The sequence below is a fragment of the Agelaius phoeniceus genome, chromosome 4 (assembly GCF_051311805.1).
Source record: "Agelaius phoeniceus isolate bAgePho1 chromosome 4, bAgePho1.hap1, whole genome shotgun sequence".
Classification (NCBI taxonomy): domain Eukaryota; kingdom Metazoa; phylum Chordata; class Aves; order Passeriformes; family Icteridae; genus Agelaius; species Agelaius phoeniceus.
Window position 1 is genome coordinate 20876929 of NC_135268.1, and position 22234 is coordinate 20899162.

Below are 22234 nucleotides of genomic sequence, written 5' to 3' on the forward strand. Positions count from 1 at the left end.
CCTGTGAAAAATCCATGAAAGGAAGATTTAAAATCCTGAAATTGTGCATGACAGCTATTCTTATGTGCCCACATTAGAATTATTTATTATTAGGATGAGGTGGGTTTGAAAGCAAGAGAAAGAGAAAAGGAGGAAGAGAATAGGGTGGGGTTTTTAAAATTCTCTTAGGTGACTTAAAATTTTTAATTTATTTAAAAGATTTTAATTTATTTAAATTTAATTAAGCTTGTGCTTCTCTTTCTGGTAGTCCCACTGAGTACTCACCCACTTGGAAAACCTGTGGCTATTAAAAATGTCAGTAAAAATGTCCTATTTCATCTAAGACAGCTGAGACTTTGGTACTGTGCTCTGTCATGAACACTTGCAACACTGCAGAAAGAGATACAAAACTCAAGAATGTTTTCTTTGCCATTAGCTTTCAGAAAAACCCCTTGCTGGTCTCTGTGAAAACACCTTGGGCTGCTTTGTATCCACAGATCAACCCTCTGCATCTTTGTGTGTTGTGGGATCATATGATTAAAATCTGATTCCTTTCACTGCTCTTGAGTGGATGCCCCAAACTTGAATTCTCAATGTTCCTTTGCTGGACTGGGTACTTTGTTATCCTTTGTACAACAAAATGCTGATAACTCTGCCCTTGATCCTGCCAAACATCTAAATATATGCTTAAACCTAACTGCACTTGTGCTTTGATGCAAAGCAGCCAGCACTCAGCAGTTTTCAGGTCCTCAGAGAAAAATGAAAGCAATAATTGCCTGATTTGCTTCTCCTGTGTTTTGCTGCTTTGGAATGTTTTGGACATTGTTTACCAAGAGGTAATTGTTTCATTGGTTTCATGTGAATTCTTTTTGACTTAATGACCAATCACAATCAGGCTGGGTCGGGACTCTGGAAGGAGTCATGAAGTTTTTTTTAATATCTTTTAGCCTTGTGTCTGTATCCTTTCTCTATTCTTTAGTAGAGTTTAGTTTACTATTCTTTAATATAATATAGATAATAAAATAATAAATTAGCCTTCTAAAAACATGGAGTCAGATTCATCATTCCTCCCTTCGACGGGGGTCTCTGAAAATACCACAGACTTGGGATGTAGAGGACGTCTCATGGTCTTTTTATATTAATCCTTGATTTATGAGAGGACCCAGGACTTGATAATTTAGTTATAGGGAATAACCTAATTCATGGTTTGTTTTTTAATTCTGCATTTTTATGCTATATATGGCCATGACTGTTTTTTGTTCACTAAGCATTCTCTACTGATTCACTAGGAGTTTCACTTTGACTTCAGGAAGGGGTTTTGATTTCTTTATTTACTGGCAGTTTCCCCTGACAGGAGGAAGGCACTAAATGTTGCTGTCATCATACTGCTGCAAAACTAAGGCCAGAGAATAGTTTGTCTTGTGGATACATCCACCAAAAGACTGAGTGTTGCATAAATGAATAGCCTAACTGATCTTCTGCACTTAGAAGAGTAGAGCTCAGTTAGGAAAGAGGATGATTATGATTTAAGGTGTAAGTTAGACACAAGGTTTTGGAAGAAAAAGTCCTTTTTCCCTTCTTCCCATAAAATAAAAAAGTCATGGGATATGGATCAAACATTTCGAAAGATAATGTTGATTTCTGGTAGAGCTGAAAAATAGTAGTTTTATCCATTTCTATACTAACTTAAATGATGAATGCTCTTTGACAAGATCTATGAAGACAGGGCAGGTAGGGCTCACAGAAAAACTCTCACAGCATCTTCCCTTGCTTTGATCTCTAATGAGAGAGCTGCTAGAATATTCGTGAATCCTTACAGGAGAGTTCATGTCAAAACCTATGTAAAATTTACTGTGCAGGGCCCTGGAGGCCCTTTAAAATGCAGAAAAACCCATGAGATGTAAGGGAAAGGGAATGTAATGCCTTAGGTTTACAATTTGTACTTTCTTTTCAGTTCTTATGGTTTTGCTAAAATTAGAACCATAGGCCACTTTGTACAATTCCCAAGTCACTGTAGCATTACACTGGGGGAATGTATGCTATCTGTTATTAAAAATATATATAATCTCCCTCTATTATACATACAATCTCCATATGTATATCTAAAGTAAAAGTATGTATGGAAAAGATATATTCCAAAAAAGGAACAAAAGGAAAATAAATAGGGAAAGAAATCTCTTCATTGTAGGAAAACATCACTTTCAATTTTGAAAAGTTGGCTGATAGTTCATAAGGAAATTTAGACACATCACACTAAACATGATGTCACTGAAAAATAACCTCTCTGAAGCACCTGCAAAACCCCCCCAAAATCTACACAACTCAAATAAGAGACATCCTAAATACTCATCTAAACTAAGTGTCTCAAAATGGGCTTTTCTGAGTCAGCAGGTTTGTGGCATGTTTATATCTGATAACTACAGCATTATTCCCTTAGTTTTAAAGCTGTGCAGAGTTCCTGTTTCTAAAACTGAATGAGACACAACCTTTTCCATTTTCTCTCCCAGAAATATCAGCTAAATCATGAAATACTACTTTTCAGAGTTGTACCTGTGGAATCTGATTGAATCCTATGCTTCATCTGAGCAAAAACATGCTGGCAAACTGCAATTAATATCTATGTCTGGTCAGCAGTAAAATAAATTTGGCAGGAAGTGAAAGAAATTCATACCAGTTCTGAAGAGCTGTCAGGAAAAATATGACCCATTTCATAATGACTAAAAAGCATTTCCCCCCAAACACCTCTCCCTGTAGATCATTGAGAAAAGCTGTGGCAAGCTGCAGTTCTAACTCACAGATAAAAGTGTGAGAACAGGTGCTGTAAAGACTGGTATTATCCTTCAGAAGGGTGAATTAGTATTTGATGCTCTCTCTACATAGATCTCAAAATGTTTTCAAAAAAGCTAGAGAGTAATTTACTGTCATTCTCCAGTGGATTGATAATGGACCCAGGAATAGCTTAAATTAATTTATCTGGGTTAATATTCACATGACAGTAGAGAGAGAAACATCATTTAGAATGTGCTATTTTTTTTCCAGATGGCTAACTCCACATTTGTTGGCAATGATGGAGAGATAATAATGCCAGAACAGAATAAATAGGAATTCAAAGAACTAAGAACCAGTATTTACAGACATCAGCAAGAAAGATAGATTGGTATAAAATATCCAACTCTTCTGTCCATTGTCACAAGCCTTTTTAAGACAGATTTTCATTCCTACTTCTCATTGAGATGCACCTACAGAGCGAGTGGCATCTTTTATTATAAAGCAAAATAATGTGTGTCTGGTTGCCATCTCTGGATTTGTATTCTGTCACTGTTTCACAGCTTGAGTTCCTGAGCCAATGGCAGTGGCAATGCACACACATCAGCTTCCTCCAGAGGCTTTGTTTACTGCCATTTGTCTGTTCCCCCACTCCTTTCTCCCTGCTCCCTGGAAAGCTACTGGAGCTAAATCCTGCTCCCAGCCCTACTTGTGTAACTCTGCAGCTGCCCACTGGAGGGACAATTAAAAATTTGTATGCAATTGTGGCAATCTGCCCACCTTTGCTGGTCCAAGGTAGGTTATGAAAAATGCTGCAACCCCCCAAAGGAACAAGTAACAAACATTGAGTCCTTCGTAGACTCTAGGGGTTTTCATGGGTTTCAGATCAAAATTGACATAACTCTACTTTCTTTAAGGTTGTTTTTTTTTTGTGGTTTTTTTTGTTTTGTTTTGGTTTTTTTTTTTTTGTTTGTTTTTTTTTTTTCCCAGTGTGTTGGAACTCTGGATGCTGAGAATTTTAACCTTTCTGTGCTGAAAGTCACAGACCCGTAAGAGAACACTGCATTTGACCTGAGACTGTGGAGAAGACCTCCAAAATTGATTAATAACACTGGGATTACAGGTGTGTAGTTGGTTAGAAGTGTGCAATATGACAGGGTGGAAAATTTAGAGTTTGGGGTTTTAGAATATAGTAATAAATATGAAGCAAGATGGAGGTTTTAGGGAGGAGGCAGGTTGCTCTTCTTTACCTTCTTCTTCAGGGGTTTGGGTGGTATTTTGTAATTGGGCAGAAAAGTCCGCATTGCGAGATCTTTGGGAGCAGTTATTGGGTTAAAAGGGAAAATAATCTAGGTATCAGTTCTTCATTGGATAATTTAGCCTTAAAAGACCTTGTAACAAGAGATAGCTATTTTGTGCTTGCTAATGAGAGACTGCAGAACTCACAGTGGTGAGGCTGTAACACTAATAAGAAGCAATAAACACCTGAGTCTGAACATGAACTATCATCTCAAGTGCCTGCAATCTTGACCCCGACAGAGGTAGAAAAAACAAGCAGAGAACCTGCACCAGTGCTTTTCTGGTGCTGTGGGTACACCAGGAGGCTCCTTTGAAGATGCAGGGCTCACCTGAAGAGCAGTTTAAGAACATGCTTTTTTGACACAGGACACTGCACTCATCCAAACATATGGCATTTTAATCACTGATTATGCCAGCAATGTTCAAGGTTACATTAGGCCTTGCTCAAATCTTAGAGCAGCTTTTCCACTGCTGAATTTATACCTCTGCCACAACACCATTAGTGGGGTCCTCTGTAAAGGCCTAAAATGGGAGAGTTTTAGCTGACAGTATTCAGCTTACCACAGTTCAGGCACTGAGGTCACTGTGTAAGGCAAAAAACTGGGACTTGAGGCACTTCATTTTCCAGTCAGGAAATTCTTTGCCTTGGTAGCAAACTTCCCTGGGACTTCAGCTGTATCATGCTGGTATCCTCCCAGTGTCTTCCCCTGATCTGGGACATTGAGTTACACCATGAGATAAAATCCCGTCCAAAGTCCATCATCTCTGCCACATCTAGCACAGAATCTGGATTTAATGCTAAATCTAAATATAATGCAGAGTCTTTCCAACTTACTGGCATCATGTTGTGGCAATATTTTGAACATAGTGAGGATCTTCTGAGTTTTGTGTGCATATAAATTATTTCCTGCTTCCTGACTCACAGCATGAGGAAATTTAATTATATTACTTGAACAGGTAATTTAGCTTTTAAAGCCTCAGCACTGAGGTGTGAGCTCACAGCTTCTGCCAGTGAACAAAACCAGTCATGGGTCATGCAAGTTCCTCTCCCCAGTGGCACCACATCAGCACAGCCTAGAATTTCATGGAGAGCCTGGACACTGCTGACAGCTTGCCAGACACAGAGGCTTGGGCAGATGGCTCTGAGATGAAGCAGAAGTCAGGGTCACAGTATTGCTTGGGGAGCCTTTAAATTGAATTGTCTATTGGCTTCCTGACAAAGGCTGGTTTTCTCCTTGGATTACTCAAGCACAAAGAAATATACTCTGTAGGGACCTAAAGGAGAGAAAATCTGTAAGCTAGGATTGCATTAGGAGAAATTGTTGCCTCAAGAGTGTGTCCTCAAGACACTGTCTCAGGAAAGTAATTTAAGGGCTGTAGAAAGCTCTCTCTGTGTAAAGTATCTGCTTATTTGGGCTACTACCAACCCAGTGTTCTGCACTGGTAATTCTGTGGTGGATGAAACATACCACACTGTCAATTAATAGAAATTAATTAACTTTGCACATAGTTTATAACAGCAGCATGTGCAGGAATGTAGATTTTTTCAAATGTAAGTTTTCAGGAGAAAGCCTGTCTTGTGCCCATCACTGTGTCAAATTTTCAGGAAATTGCTGTTATAGTTCCCAATTTATGTAATTTTATGTAATTATTATCAAATTGAGACTCAGTATTACATACATATTTTACCTCAACACTGAAGAATGCACATAGCTATAAACTCTGTGCCTGGTTTTCTGTTTCTGATTTGCTTTTTTTTTTCTGGATTATGTGACATAAAAACTTTGAAACAAAGGTAAAATTGTAAAAAACCCCAAACATCTACTTCCCTGATAGAAACCCAAACAAACAAACAAAAAAAAACACAAACAAAATCCCCCACAAAACAACAGAGTTGAAAACAGCCTCAGCTCTAGTAACTGATAATTAGTAGCTTATCAGCCATTTTGGCTCTGAAAGTCATTTTCAACACAGAAGTCTGCTAACATTCATGCAGATGTCTCAAAACATAGCAAATAATCGAAAATTGTTCTAAGTAGGTGAAGACAATCAGATTTATTAAAAGGACAAGGGGCACAATATTAATGGTAACTCTGATAATCTCTGCCATATTCAGTGCCCTAGTGATATTATATACTCTTAGCTTTTCCCTGTTCACAAAGGTCTCATTTCACAAATAATAATTATTTATTTATGTCTTTTCATGTTTGGCAGCAGCATTTTCAGGATTTTCCCCATGCTACCAAATATAATATCCTTTGGTAACATTAAATTCCCTTCCTGGAGCAGATTTCCAATAGAACATCAAATATAAACGAACAACAGTGCAGGAAAGCCTCTCCAGGCAGGCAAAAGAACATTGCAGCAGCTTGTCCACGTGATCCTCCTCGTTTCTGTAACTGAGCACATTCATCATCTTGACAGCCATGCTTGAGAGGAGATCTATAGTTTCTCTCTCAGCCACATATCTCTGGAGCACGTGGGATCAGAATGGTTTGGGTTGCAGGGGACTTTTTAAGGTCACCTTGTTGAATCCTCCTGTTAGATCAGGTTGCTCAGAGACTTGTCCAGCCTGACCTTGACCGTTTCCAGGGACTGGCATTTACCACCTCTCTGGGCAACCTGTTCCAGTGTTTCACCACCCTCATTGTAAAAAACTTTTGCCTTGTATCTTACATCTTCCTTATATCTTAGTCTGAATCAATCCTCTTTTAGATTAAAACCATTTAAAGCCAAATTTGTCCTATAGCAACAGGCCCTGTTAAAAGGTCTCTGTATATGACAGCACACAGTTCTCTTCTGCTTTCTAGGATATTACTGACATATGGAATTCATGTGCACCTTTAGCCTGGTGGCTGCTCCACTAAATAAACATCTCCCATCAACTTTATTCAGGGTTTTTCTACAGATGAAGATTTCATAGAAGGAAAGGAAGGGCCCATATGTCCCTATTTGCACAGTGAGTATAACAAAATACAGAACTGGAGATGAAATTTTCACATAATCCCAGAGGGAGGACTTAAGTCATGTTTTCATTAGAAACCCAGAAAAGAATTAATGGGCATGCTCAACTGATAAAAAAAACAGTTCAGGGGAGGCTAGCTGTGCTGGGATCAGGATCTTAATTTCCCTTGAAAATGTGTTTTTCTCAAAACTGAACTTTGCAAAATTGTACTGATTTGGCAAAACACTGCCTGAGAGTGAAAGAATTTTCACAATAATGCAACATGCCACTTTTCATAAGAGCTTAATTTTAGGTGTTTTATTTAGCAATTTCCTATGGTATAAAGGAATACAGAGTGTTTAAATTGATTTGGTTTCAAGGTCATTTTTCTGTTTAGCATGAAACTTAATTTGGAAATCTGAAAGACCCCCGACAATCAGACTTTGCATTCTCTACCTCACTTCTCCTCAGATGATTTGTGTTATATTTTTCTAGGCTGCTTGCTTTCTTTACATTGATTGGTGAAAATGAGAATTTATAGAAATTGCCCATGTCATGGTTGATAGAAATCACTATGTATGAGGTGCTTAAAAGCCTTTGAAAAAATCTGACTCCAAGTCTCTATGGTATAATGTGGAGATGCATGTAGATAAGATTAATGAACACAAGTTGGGCAGAGAGAAAAACATAATTAGGCTGTTTCTGATGTTTATCAGGGAGGAAGGAGCCATGAATGAAAAGCAGGCATTTAATCAGGGTGGAGAGACGTGCTCATAGCTGTGGCTTGCTGTGAGCAGACCTTGCCCTGCTCCTTTAGGAAGCTGTGTGTCAGGAGGAGCAGTGGGAAGGCACAGGGACAGGAGGCACTTATGGAGCACGCCTCAGCTCCCTGGCTGCTGTGCCAGCACTCAGAGGGTTTGATGTACCTGACAGTGCCATGAATGCCCCCCTCTCCCACAGAGCTTGGGAAGAGGACACAGGAGCTAAAGCACTGTCATGAAAAGTTGTCCTTTTTTAATTGCTGTGGCCCCACTGGGAGTCAGCAGAAGCAGAATGTTGGGTATGCTGGTGTCCCCACTTGGCATCACACTGTGCTGTTGTCACAGCCCCTGGCCAGGTAATCACTAGCACTGACTCCATGATTCACAGGAGGCTGATCAATCTCTCTATTCACTAAGAAACCCATCACCCTCACAGACAGTCACCATACAGGGGGACCCAACTGGTCCTCCAGTCCAAACATTATCACCACTGGCCAATTAAGAAACCAGCCTTTGGTAAACAAATCTCCAAAACACTTTCCACATGTTCACAACAACAGGTGCAGCAAGTTAAGATAAGAATTGGTTATCATTCTTTCCTCTGACCTTCTCACAGCCTTGCCCAGGACAATGCCTGGGAAAGTTGTGCTTCTCTCTGGGGCCAGAGAGCTGCTGCCACACTGTGCCACCCAGACTCTGGGTCATGATTTTTAGGGACTTTTTTTCAAAAACATGTAGGAAGAGGGGAAAAAACCCCATAAAATTTTCTTCCGCTCTGAAAACATCCATCTGTCTTGTCAGCCTGGGGCTGTCCATAACACCCCAAGAAGAGAATGGCAGATTCAGGGTCTTGATAGGACTCAGTACAGAGCAGAATAGACTGCAGACTAAATCAGCTGCAAGGATGGCTCCAGTTAAGTCTCTGACCCAGTGCACAGAAGCTTTTTTAGTATGACAGTAACTGAGCATGGGCAGTTTTCCCAGAGGGGTTGTGGAGTCTCCATCATTGGAGATTCTCAAAAGCCATCTGGATGTGATCCCAGGCAGCCTGCTTAGCAGGAAGGATTGGATCAGATGACCTCCATGTGTCCCTGCAAGCCTCAGCCACTCTGTGATTTGTGGTTCAATGAGATTATTACTGTTATTCTTGTGTCCACTTGTTGTTTCTCTGTAGATAGCACAGCAGAAGCTCCTTCTTCCAGCCTCTGGGCTGGCTGCTTCTATCTGAAGCTGCTCCTAAGGCACAGAGAACCTCTGGTTCAGTAAGGTTGTCAAGAAACTGTGACCTCAGAGGCAGCTTGTGGCTTATATCATAATACTGCACTTGATCTAACAGCCTCCTCACTCAGGGGAAAGGAGATAGCATTTTCAATGTGTTTTCACTGAGTATCTATACAGGGTGGCCCAGAGATGGAAGCAGGGCTTGGCTGCTTATTCCCACCACCATAAGCTGGAAACAAAATTTGCCTGAGGTGGCTCACACAGATATTATGAAATTGTTATTCACCCTTTAGTGTGAGGCATCTGTTTAACTACAAAATAATTACAAGCAGTAAATTCAAGCAATTTTACATCCTTTAGTTCCATTTCTAGGTTTATACCACCTTAACAACAGCTGTAATGAGTTTTGCCTTCTTGGTCATGCTCAATTTGATAGATGGATGGAAAAAAAGTCTGAGCACTGGAAATGCACATTAACACCACACAACCACTGTGCATAGGGGCACATCCTGGTGGTGCCCAACATAGGTGTATGTTGACTCACAGCATTTTGGGCAGTTCTGGTGCTGCTAACAGATGCCTCATCTTAGCAAGTGAGCAGAGGATGCACTGAGCATCACTCAGGCAGTGTTTCATAATCAAGATTCCCCTGATATGTGAGGAAGCACTGAGCAGTTTAGGCCATCTCACACTGGTAGGTGGAGGTGGACATTGAGGTTGAAAACCAGCCCATTCCCCCAGGTCCTTCTCCTTTGCCCATTTTCATGAACTGCAAACTGCCATTTAAATGGTTAACTCTTCATCCCCTCAGATGTACCTAGAACAGCTTCAGGAACTGCCACAGCAAATGCAGCCTTAAACACACAGGCAATAAACATCTGGAAAATGTGTGCAAGAATCACTGCACAGCTCTAGATTCGCAACACTCTTCCCCCTCACAGAGACCTGCAAGGCTGAGCGTCATCTGGACAGGGCAGGGGCAAGTGCATCCTTTCCAGGAAAGCACATTAGACCAGTAGTGAGGAGGGCAGCAGGAAGATGGATACATTGCACTCTCCCAGCTTTCTGTGGTGTTAGGCACTGAGAGGGATGGCAAAAAGATCTCACTGTTCAGATAATGCACTTTCAAAAGGCTGTACCAAATGCTTACACTGCTTTTTTTTATTCTTCCCAGATACAGCTTATTTCTTTGAAGACAGCATGGCTCAATTCAGTCCAGGTGTATTTACAGTGGCTTCTCCTGCAACCTCCTTATAACCAGGCTAAAATTGTTCTTTTGTTCCACATTTTCTTTTTCCTAACCAGCCACAGCACTATTGTCCTGGCTTTTAACACTTGTAGCAAACCAGCAATTGCTGCCTGAAGTGCTTTTGTTGTCCATTTGCAAGGGGTGACCTTCCTTTTCTCTGGGCACAAGTCTCCAGATGGAAATGAAATCTTTCACAGTTGAGTGGCTTTCAATACACCAGCAAAGGCAGAGTGAAAAAACTTAGCACTGCTATTAAAGCTGCTCTCTGTAAACAATTACTTGTCTTAATAGGGATTAATATAAGAAATAAGCATTGAAAGAAAGTGAAATCACTGCAAAGCCTGTCTTACAGCTGCAATTTCTTCCTGCAAATAGATCTGTGAAGCCACTAAGTCAGGCACTCTCCATCAACAGAGTGAGTGCAGAAACAAACTACACTGGTATCCATGGGAAGAAAACCTGTTTGCTTCTTTGTTGTTAATCATGAAGACTGCAAATACATGCAGACATACAGAAAGCACATACTGAAAGGAGTTTGTTGGCTTTTTAGCAAGAGAAAGTTTACATAAGACTTCAACTAAAGGACAAACTAGTGTGTGCAGAACACTAGAACAAATAATAAGCCAGGTAGTAACTTTTATTTGGTGAATTTTAATGCAGTCAGTTCATTAGGAGCCACAGCAATAGAGAACTAACTACTCAGAGATGCACTAGCACAATCAGCTAGATTAAATGCAACCTTTTGAACCACTAATAAGATTAAATTTCAGTGAGCTAATCAATGCAATATTGTGATTACAAGGAGTTAAAATAGATTTTTAGAACAGAAATCAGGCCAGTCATTTAGATGGAATTAATAGTCCACCTTTCCTAGTTTTACATTTCTTAAAATTCAAGCTCAGTGCTAACAGCTTTACAAAATCCTTTCTTTGTTATGTTCTGTCTATTTGCCATTCACTGGAAACATCTTGTTCAGCCAAGTGAAGTGATTAGTGAAAATCTCATGCTCTGCTGTAATGTGTGGAAAAGGGACAACATCTGGGGAGATGCTTGTCTCATTTTGCTAAGGGACACCAGTCACACAAAGATGCTATAACTGAGCAGCACAGACAAAGGCTTCTTCAAATGCTGAGTGTGGACCCTGCAATCTTGTCTAACTCCACATTCTGGTGACAGTGCTGGCCTGTTTTCTTTCAGAGTCACCTGTGTCTCACCCATCTCAAGATAGAGGCTGTTCACATTCCTCAGCTTCTCCATGGAGCTCTGGAAGTAGCTCTGAGCTTAAGAGATTGCTCTGGAATCAACCAGCACGTCCCACTGAGCTGTGTGGCTTCCCTGCCTGTGGCCAGTCGTGGCACTGCCACCACAGAAGCCACACATGCCACCTGCTATGGGAGCATCTCTGGGTGCTGAGCACCTGGAATCTACAAACACAGTCCAGGTCATGCAGCACCAATGCTTAGCAATAATTGTTAGCTTATGGATAGCAGCTCATTGGCACAATCATAAAGGCCCACACACATCATCCCCAAACCTGCTCCTTTTGTCCTTTTTACCTCCCCAGCCAGGCTGTCTCCTGACTGCCCACTGCCCTGTGTCCTTTGAGCAGTTTATCTGCCTTTGTTGTTGTTGTTTTTGTGTGGGTTTTTTTTGTTTTGGTTTTTTTTTGTTTTTTGTGGTTTTTTTTTTTTTGTTTTGTTTTTTTTTTTTTTTTTTAAATCTTGTCTCCCTCAGTTTAAATAGTAATTTTTTTTTCTGGTGGTAGAAATCAAATACTGTGCTCTCATCACTGTCATATTTTCTGAAAAGTCCCTTGGCCAGGATTTCTTCTCCTGGGAAGATGAGAAGCCTCAGAGGAAAAACAATAATGCCTCATTTGCTTTTCCCTGTTTTGCTGCTTTGGAATGTGGTCTGGATATTTACCAACAGGTGAATGTTTGATTGGTTCCATGTGAATTGTTTTTACTTAATGACCAATCACCATCAGCTGTGTCAGACTCTGAGGGGTCAGTCACAAGTTTTTAATTATCATTCTTTGTATCTTTCTGATGTATCCTTTCTCTATTCTTTAGTATAGTTTTAGTATAGTACTCTCTTATATAATATCATAAAATAATAAATTAGCCTTCTAAGTACATGGAGTCAGATTCACTCATTTCTCACCATGTCCTGGGGACCCCTGCAAATACCACATGCTCTAAGTGTAAGTTAGATGAAAGCTGTTCCACTTTCTCATCTCTTAAAAAAAACCATGTATCTTGCTTCAATCTGCCATATGCCACTGCTCAAGGCTTTTATTTTTCTCTGTCATGTTTCACAATTCTGTGCATTCTGAGGTCAGATGACAGGATGCAATGTTTATGCAATTTGTTTTTTAATGTTTCCCCTTAAAAAAGGCCATTGATTTGCTTTTTGATGCTCATGGTATGTATGGCATTTTGATTCAGTGTTCATTTAAAATAAAAAATTAAAACTTTGACACCTTGAGCCAGAGCTCTGGGATGGAGAATATCTATTTCCCTCTTTTTTAACCTGTAGAATCCTTTTGACCCAGTTCAATGCTCAACTATTTATGCTCAACTCTTAGGTCAGAGAAGCCTCTGCTGCAATCTTCATTGAAAACTGATGCCAACTGTGCTAAATTTAATCTATCTCTTTATACTGTCCCCTTTCTTTTTTTTTCCTCTATGAGACTCTTCCAATTTCCTTTGCATGGCTAATATCTGCCTCAGCAGCAGCAACTTTTACTTTATCATTATTCTATAATCTCCTAATATCCTTTTTAATATCCCCCTAGTGCAAGCTTTATTATCCTTTTTTGCTAAAATAAATAGCAATCAGAATATTATTATTATTATTAAATTTTATAAAGATCATACATTTATAATTTCTGTAAAGAGAATAAGCAGACAAAGGCAATTGAAATAAAAGGTAAATGCCAGATTAGTGTGACATCAGCCTGGTTTTCTCCAAATGACCAATTTCCTTCAACCAAGAGTTCAGGTTAGGCATCCTCTCCCCATACAGGGATGGTCAAGGATTTTGTATTGTTCCTCAAAGCAGAAAGGTTGGAATGGCTTTCTTTGCTCTCCTTGACATGCATTTATGTATAGGTCAAACAAGAGCAGTTACTGGTAAATCACAGAAGCTCAATATGCATTGTGAGCAAAATTCACACTTTTCCATCTTGAGCAGCTTCATGGTAGAATAAAACACTGCCTGCAAAAGGCATATTCAGATAATTTTGTTGTTCTCTTGTGAACTCTTTGTAATAACTGCAGAGGAAAATAGCACATTTACAGAAAATAATGGTATTACATTGATGCTGTCAAAAGAGCTACAAAAGATCTGACAAAGGTTGAATAAGCCATTGAAATGCAATTTTTCTTCTATGTTACCTGTTCAAAATGCAAATTTCACTTGGTTAGTTTTACATTTGTGACACACCTTCTGCCTGGAAATGTAATTTGCTTAAGAGGTAGTTAACTTCTTTGTAAAAAACAGAAATTTACACAGAAGTCTCTGAGTGAAATGGATCTATTTACTTCCAAATATGGACTTATTTTTTATTTTGCATTTGTGCAAGCATTTCAGGTAGTTCTCATGTCTGTTCAAAAAGGATTTAAAGACTCCTCTTATTTCTTTTTAATGTATTTTTTTCTCAGACTTTTATTTTAAGGTTAGAAGGACCTCTATAACCTTTATTGCTTAACCAAAACATATTAAAAAAAAAAAAAAAAGAAACTACATAAGTTTTCCTGTGTTCTCTTCTGGTTTTCAAGCAATGAAAAAAAACCCCAGGTAACTTGTTCCTGTTGATCCAAGTACAATGCATGACAAGAGGGCACAGCTTGAGTACAGGACCATACTAATAATTTTGGAAGCACAATATGCAGAAAACCAAGGAGGGTCTGAGTCCATACCCCAGACTGTCTGCTCTTAATTTGAGCCATGCAGAGTTTTGCCACTTGTCATTGTCAGACCTGGCAGCCCAAATGCACAAGTTCATGCACTTACACCAAATTACAGCTTCAAAAAAAACCTCGAGGGACCTGAGTAGTCTGGCCATGGCACAAACATGGAGAGGGCAACAAGCACTGGTACTAAATCAGCTTGCTATTTTGTTTCCTGCTTCTGAACAATGGAAAGCAATCAAGAAAGCACTTCTGGTTTTCTGTGGATGAAAAATGAATCCGGTATCACATCAGAAAAGACACCATCAGCTCTAGCAGGGTCTGCTATCACAATTTTGTCATCAGCACATCTGGCTGGCAGGTGAGTACAGGAATGATGGTGAAGCAGAGGACAATAGTTTTCTGCAAAGAAACAGCAACTATTTCTACTTATGCCCATATCTTTTTGTTTCACTGCAGTCTTCTGAGCAAGTACTCGGGAATTCGCTTTTCTCAAAATGGCACAGAAGAAGCAGATCACTCCTTCAAAGATGAAAAGAAACAGTTCTTCACAATTCTCACCTACCAATTTTATGAAAAATGATTTATATGTCAACAAATTTCTTCTTTTTCCTTTATTTTTTTTCAACAAGTCACAAAGAAATCAGGTTAGAAGGTTTAGCCAAATGTATCAGCTGCACATTGCATCATACTGCTCTGTTCAGACATTTTTGTTTCCTTTTCTCTTCTGTTCTTACTTCTCTTCCATTCCTCTCTCACTGCATAGAAATTTTCTTTCTCAGTGTATTTTTGTTTGAAGTTTTACATGCCTGCAAGCAGCCTATGAGCAAAAAAATTGAAAGAGCATAGCTTATCTAGCTAGCAAAATGAAACCTAGAAGAGGCTAGGATTTCTCCTCAGGAAAATTGCAGAATGGTAGCTGCTACAAAATGGAGAATGCTGTTTAAACTACTGGACTGTACTGGCAACAAATCAGGCACCAACCAGTTATAAATTAATTTCACTTGGATGTTTTGAGGGTTCAGTGCTGAGTCTGAGCTTCCAGAATAGTCTTCCAACAGGAACATGAGGATAATTCACCAGAGTGGTATTAAAACAGTGTTTATTACTGCTATAGTAAAAGGAGAGTTGTAACACCAAATGACTGGAGGTCCTCTCCAGATCTATTAGCTCACATTACCAGCTGCCCAGTTCCTTTTCCTGTGCTGAAATTTCCTATGATTCTACATGAAAATTCATGTGCTCAAACAGAAAAGACAAATAAAATCCTCCACACTCTGTGCAGCCTTGAACTGGCCACATGCACCAGCCACCTCAGTCACAAGGTGGAACTGCTGGTAACTCTCCAGTGTAGCAGCACTTTGTTCTCCCTAGGTCTGCTTTTCAAAAAATAAAATGCATGAATTACACTAAAATGCAACGTTTGCAACATATTTTCAATGAATTTCAAACTAAGGCAAGAACACCCAAAAACTATCAAGTAGGGGCTTGACTGAACATGCATGAGGCAGCTGGTGTGGTACTTAATGGTGACTGACCCAGCATGAAGCAGGTATGGGCTCAGAGCTATGCCTGAACTCATCTGATGGATGTTTCTTTTTTGTTCCACGTCCACCAGCCCAGTACTTTTCTGGCTTTTTACATGTCACACCTGTGTGTGAAGTAGAAAGCTCTTGGAGAGTCCCCATCTATGAAAATAAACCCTCCCTCAGAAGAAAGATAGTGATTTTCTCTCTTCAGCATCAACCACTTTAGCAGCAGCTGAATATGTATGTAATTTTTCATTAAAGTTCTATTACCTTTGGAAATCTGTAAAGCTCCTGGACAGGTTGTTTTGAAGACAACTGAAGGTCATATATTTTGGTTGATGGCTGGAATGTGCTGGAAGAATCAAGTGTCAAATCAGGCTCTGAAACATAAACTTAGTTTGAATTTTTGCTTTTTACTGAGAACATATGTTTGGGGAGATGCCCTGAGGCCAAATCCTGCCTTATCCTTAGATTTGCATGCTTTTATATATTCAGACAATTAAACCATAAACTCTCAAGGTAACAGGGAAATCATCACTATTGGACTAGAATATTAAATATCAGTCTTGGTTAGTTGGTAGCTGAGGATACAGCTCAAGTTTAGTTTTATGTTGGTACACTTACTTCTGCCTGTTTTCTCACTGTATTTGTGTGTGCTTTATTTTCCATTTGCCACGATGCCCACCAACTTTCACAGGAGTTGCCACTGTTATTAATAGGTGGGTGATGATAAATTGTGTAACTCTGTCACTTTTGATTATACTTTACCCTTCACAAATGGAGCTAATAAATGCTGACCTCCTAAGTCCTGTCCCTATTCACTGGCTCAAGGTAAACAGCCTTTTCCTTTAAGACTTTTTGTCAAAGCCTTTCTGACATGCTTCACACACAAAGTATGTTGCTGCCTTTCTTGAAACAAGAAAATCTTTGCTGCAAAGTTAGAACAACCTTGATTTTTTTTTTTCCCTGCCAAGATGCCACTCCTTGCAGGTACTGCTTCCCTTTGAATGGTTTACTCTGACTTCTGAAGTGATTTTACAAGGTCTTCTTTATCTCTTCATCCCAGACTAATTCATTACAAATGTCTACAGCCTGTCTGGGACCTTGTCAGTGCTCATACTGCAGTGCCTGTCCCAGGTGCTGCCATTGCAGTTTGCTGTGTGTCAGGCAGCTGTTTCACACCCTCCACACCCCTGGCAATCTTCCTGCAGTGATCTGCTGAATATTGCTGACCACCAGGTTAGACTGGCTCCAGTTAATGCCAGCCATTTTTTCTTGGCTCATTGCTGATACTTATTACAAGATAACAGGGATTATCATCAGCAGAAACCTTTGCTCTGGTCACAATGTCATACAGTAAAACCTTCCTAGCACTATGGTTTTCCTTCCATACTGGTAATCTCTCAGGTTGGACAGATGAGGTGGTGAGCACCCTTTAAAAGGGACACTTTAAAGAGCTGTCTGTAAACATGTACTTCTATAGTCTAGCAAGAAAAATTACCTGCTTATCTAAAGGAAGATATAAGCTTTTATCCCACCAGTACATGTGAAATACCTTTTTTTGTGGTGGATAGACATCAACCCATTCATATTTACAGTATCTCTGTGTTAATGACATAGTTAATGTCACAGCTTTCCTCCAAATATTTCACAAAGTCCTTGACATCAGAGCAGATCAATGTCTATGTGTCAGCTCCTTCTCTTCAATGAGGAAATGTCCATCTAACCCATCTGTCCTAAACATTACAGCAAGAGAAACGAGTCCAGATTTCATGGCCTTAAGAAGCAGCTGTCAAGCAAATCTTGGTGTGTACAAACCTGCTCCCAATTCAATGGCACTGGCAGGCAAAGCCAAACCTCCCAAGAATCCTGTTTCTCTGTGTGCTAAGCTGACAAAGACTTTAACACAACCAACAATGATGGTTTTGTAAAACCATGAGTAAAACCTTGAGTAAACCAGTCTGATTGTTTTACTCAAGGTTACCCCCCAAAGTAAGGATCTAGACAGAGGAAACATTGCAAATTTTAGATTCCTTAACAGCACTGACAGCCAGAGTCATGTTTTCCAAAGGAGGGAGAATCAAAGCTGGGCTGTGCAGTGACTCAAAACCATTTTCAGATGAGTAGCCCTTGGCTGTACTTCAGATGACACATGCAGCCTACTGAAGCAAGCACAGCCACCAGAAGAGGCAATCCTGCCCCTCTCCCCAGTTGTTTGTTTCCACACTGCTTCCTTGTGCTAACACAAGCTTTTCTGTGAATATTCTGCAGTACTGGGAAGACTTAAAAAGAAATCTTTTCATTTGGTTTGGGCAAGGCTATTTTGCAGCTCCCAGAGTCTCACCTGTCACCTGACTGCACAAAGATTTGTGCTAGCCCAAAGATGAGGCAGGTTTGAGGCCACAGAAACTACAGCCTTCCTGTGCAGTAGTAATCTGCACAGCCTTTCAAAAGCCAAATAATCCACCAGCTGTGTTGTGTCAGCAATGCTGTTTCTGCAGGTGAGGGTTGCAGGCCCTGTTCCATGACACAGCCATGCAATACTGGACCTTTGGGCTTTGTACCTTTGGTTTTTCCAGAAGAAAACTACCATGAGTAAGTGATGTGCCAACAGCAAAACAGCCAGAGTCACGGGTGTGTGAACAGCTCAAATGACAGTTTCTCTGCACATTAAAATGAGATTTTCTAACATGTGTGTATTTTCACAGAGTAGTCCTAATTGCTTTTAATGCAGGTTGGTGTTCCTGTTCTTGAAACTTTACCTGGTAGGAGCCCCTTTTAGGAGAAAACAGGGGAAAAAAAAGAAATAAAAGGAACTTTGCAATCTCATTGCTGAACAGCTATTTCGTTCTGGTTTTGCTCTGTCTTTTCCATTCCTTGGTGTTCCAGCAGTAAGAGAGCAAAACCCAATTACACCTGAAGTAAAGCTGTGAAATGAAAACAACTGAGAAAGCAAAATAGAGAACAGCAAGTGGTGCAGGAGAGCACATCTGGCTCTGCCCAGGGAACACAAGCCACTTTGTTAGGCTCATGATGACTGGGCAATTGAGCAGCCAAAACCACCTGAAAATGACAGCCTGTGGGTGCTGTTAAGAGCAGAAAGTGCCCTTCTGTGTGCAATGACTTGATCTCCTCCTGGAGGGGATGGGATGTCTGTGTGCATGGGTGCTGCAGTCACTGCTCCGGTGCCAGTGAAACCAAGGAGTGGAAAGGACACTGCTTACAGGGGGACCCCAACAGGTGCTTCAGACTGGATGATGCTTACATTTAGGGACCTGAATTGCATTCTGTCTCAATTCAAATACAAGATTGTACCCAACAGAACAATGTGCCTAATGAATTCAACTGCAGCTACTTGCATCCTTACAAAATTAAGGTGAAATAAGGAGAGGCAATATTGTTTTGTTGAGTCTAGTGTTCAGCTGTTTAAATAATCTAACTTGCTGAATAAACTACATGCAGGAGTTTTTGGAGGTTTTTGTTTTGATTTTTTAAAATAATTTTGGGATTTCATTTTGTATTTTGTTTTGGTTTTTAAATTTTTGGTTGTAAATAATTTTTTTCCTCAACTACTAAACCTCTGTAATGTTTGGAGACAGATCTTGAGAAAAGTGCCCTAATGCAAGACAAGCTATGATGTGCTGGTGACCTTCACCAGCTCCCTGGAGCCTCCCTGAGTGTGTGATCATCCATTCATTTAGCAGATTCACTCTTCATCATGGACAGGGTTCATCCCACTCACCTTTAATCATGAAGGTATCTCACAGAAGCCATTTCTCTTGTCTTATTCTGTATGAAGGTAAAAAAGTAGTCTCCAGTTAGTTATAGAAACCAGAATTGTAAGCAGAAACAGAGGAGAGTATAGTTGCAAACACTTAAAGCTCTTTTAATTCAGTAGAGGTTGTTTTGTAGTTATTAATCTTTGAAATTTAATGCTCTGATTACTTTAAGACTTGCAATTTATTGAATGAAAAATAATCTGGTTTTTTTGTTACTTTTATATATTGAGTTCATTAACTGCCATTGAAATAATGCAGGACTGTTGTCATCTTATTGCAGAGCTCCCACACCTTCTCAGTGATTTCTCATGTGCAGCTCCTCACAGCACTGACTCCTTCTGCTCAAAGCAACCAACAAATTCCAACTGCCTTCCCAGCACAAGCAACACACTCCAGTTCTCCAACCCTCTCCTCACCCAGCCAACCCACTCTTTTGTAGCGCTCAGCTTCTTACTGGACACAGCTGTGCCCTGTTAAGGGCAGGCCTGTTCCTAATCTTTGGTGATTGGTACAGCTGCAACTCCTCAGGTGTGAGACTGCCTTCTGCACTATCTTTATTTTCTTACATTCTATCCCTCCACACGGGACTTACAGAACTAAGAAGTACATGCACAAATTACAGTACTATGCAGATTACTTGAAAAGCCATGGCTCTTTCCTCACTGCTCCCTCTCTGATTATTTTCATGTATATAACCAGACTTTTGACCACCAACATTCCTTGTTTGTGCCTCTAGGCAATGAATGGATGCACCTCTCTTTCAAGCAATAAAATTCTTTACAGGTGATGGTTTCTTAGTTCATTTGAGTCTAGAATTAATCTCTTGCAAGAGTATCTTTCTTTTGTTTAGCTCTGCACAATACAACTGTCTTTTGTTGTAGCCTTGTGCTTATACAACTAGTCCAAATGGGTTTCCTTTGTTCTGATTTCCCAAAGGGTGTATGAAACATTATTGACCATTATTCTAAGCTTGTTCTGCAGTGGGCACTCAGTGTTGTACTGGCAGGTGTTTACAGGACCTTCAGCCAGGTTAAAAGAGAGAAGATTTGATAATGTTGCACCTCCAGGAAATCTTTCCAGCTAAACATCTGTAGCCATAGCTAACTTTACCATACGTGAAGCTTTCTGGGGCTCAGACCAATTTTTTAAAATTATTGCTTACTTAATGCAGTAAATATTAATATAAAAATTAAAAAATTACAATATTTTAAAAACATGTTGCTACTTTTTAATGAGACTTATCATGCTGATTTTCTAATTAGTGTGCTCAAATTGAAGTGCAATCAACACCACAAGCTTTCATAATGCTCTTTATGTAGATAAAAGCAATTATCAATGTATAAATATATTTTATACCCACAGTTGGTCTTCAAACAGGAAGTAACTTTACCCTAAAAAGAGTTTTTCCTTCATTCTCAAAGATTAGATGCTTTTGGCAAAAATAACCATTCAGCTACTGTATTTAAGGTCTAAGGTGTCTTTTCTATTTATCCGCAATCTCAGGAGTGTTTGCTGGTTCTAGTGATTCCTTTAGACATCATGAAGGAAAGCTTAAATGAATTCTTTATTTTAATATGCTAAAGCACTGGTCTGTTTTTTTATTGTTTGCTTGTTTGTCTTTTTCTGAACAAAGAAAAAATATCCTGAGTATTTTTGGTAGTCAGAATGAGCCACCTACCCCTGTCAGACTGAGCACCTTGCAGTCAGATCGTCTCAATTCACTTGGGCTCTGTCTTTCTCTGCTGGCAGAGTGGGCCAGCATCTGTGATGAATGAGCACAATGACATAATTTTTCTTGATTTCACTTAATTTCTTACATCATTTATGCCTTTTTATACAAAGGAAAAGAAGGTGAAAATAAGGCATTTGTTCCAACATTAAGCAATGCTTCACCAAGTGCTTAAACATGTATTATTTCTCACATCACCAGCTCCCCTTTTCCCCTACATTATAAGGGAAAAACTAGATTTGGTGACACAGAATGAATGTGAGGAAGACCACCTTCAAAGCTGACAGGGGGAAGAGGTTAAACTGGGAGGACAGGACAGCAACCACAGCACCAGTTTTGAGCCCAAAACCATCACCCCCCTTGGCCACAGCTAATACCTGTAACGCCCCTTGGAGAGTTATCCGGGCATTTTAGCGGCATTTCCCGGCTGCCGGGCTGGCAGAGGGGGCACAGCGGAGGGAAAGATGCCCTGGCATCCTCCAGAGGCGGCAAACAGGGCTCCAAGGGCTCCTCTCCCCGCCAGGCAGCAGGTGGCGATGCACGGCAGCGAAACCCAGCGCTGCCGGCAGCATCCCCCGGGAGATGCTCCCGGCCCGGAGAGCATCCCTGGGGCCGGCAGCGCCCTCCCCGAACACCTTTAATGATGGAACAAGGTCGGGTAGTTCCTTACTTAGCTCTCCCTCTGCCCACTGCTCACTAGGTGAATCTCCACTCACCCCTGTGAGAGCTGGCAGAGCCTGCTCTGAAAGGCACAAGATTTATTCCTGACATTTGTCGCTCACTTTGTTTTCCCATCTCTAAAATATAACCAGACAAAATCGTTACTCATATACAGCAATTGTTCCTGCACACACCCTGTCTGAATATTTGCATTAAGTATGTACAGCTTCCTCCTGAGGAGGGGCAGGCACTGATCTCTTCTCTCTGGCCACCAGTGACAGGACCCCAGGGAATGGCCTGAAGCTGTGTCAGGAGAGCTTTTGGCTGGATATTGGGAAAAAGTTCTTCACTCTGAGGTGAAGAACTGGGCACTGGAACAGGATTTCCAGGGAAGTGGTCACAGG

The 22234-nt window shown here is 40.3% G+C and overlaps 1 long non-coding RNA gene across 2 annotated transcripts; it reads right to left on the reverse strand.

The window, feature by feature from the left end:
• Nucleotides 1–11943: 11943 nt before the first annotated feature.
• LOC143693940 (uncharacterized) lies at nt 11944–21609 on the reverse strand. Of its 2 annotated transcripts, none has more exons than XR_013182013.1 (4): nt 21120–21609; nt 19405–19451; nt 15933–16014; nt 11944–14655 (listed from the first exon to the last, which is right to left on the reverse strand). It is a non-coding gene; the product is annotated as an uncharacterized LOC143693940 (long non-coding RNA). The 2 variants fall into 2 exon arrangements; XR_013182014.1 differs by having other exon boundaries at nt 11944–14953.
• Between the last annotated feature and the right edge of the window lie 625 nt (nt 21610–22234).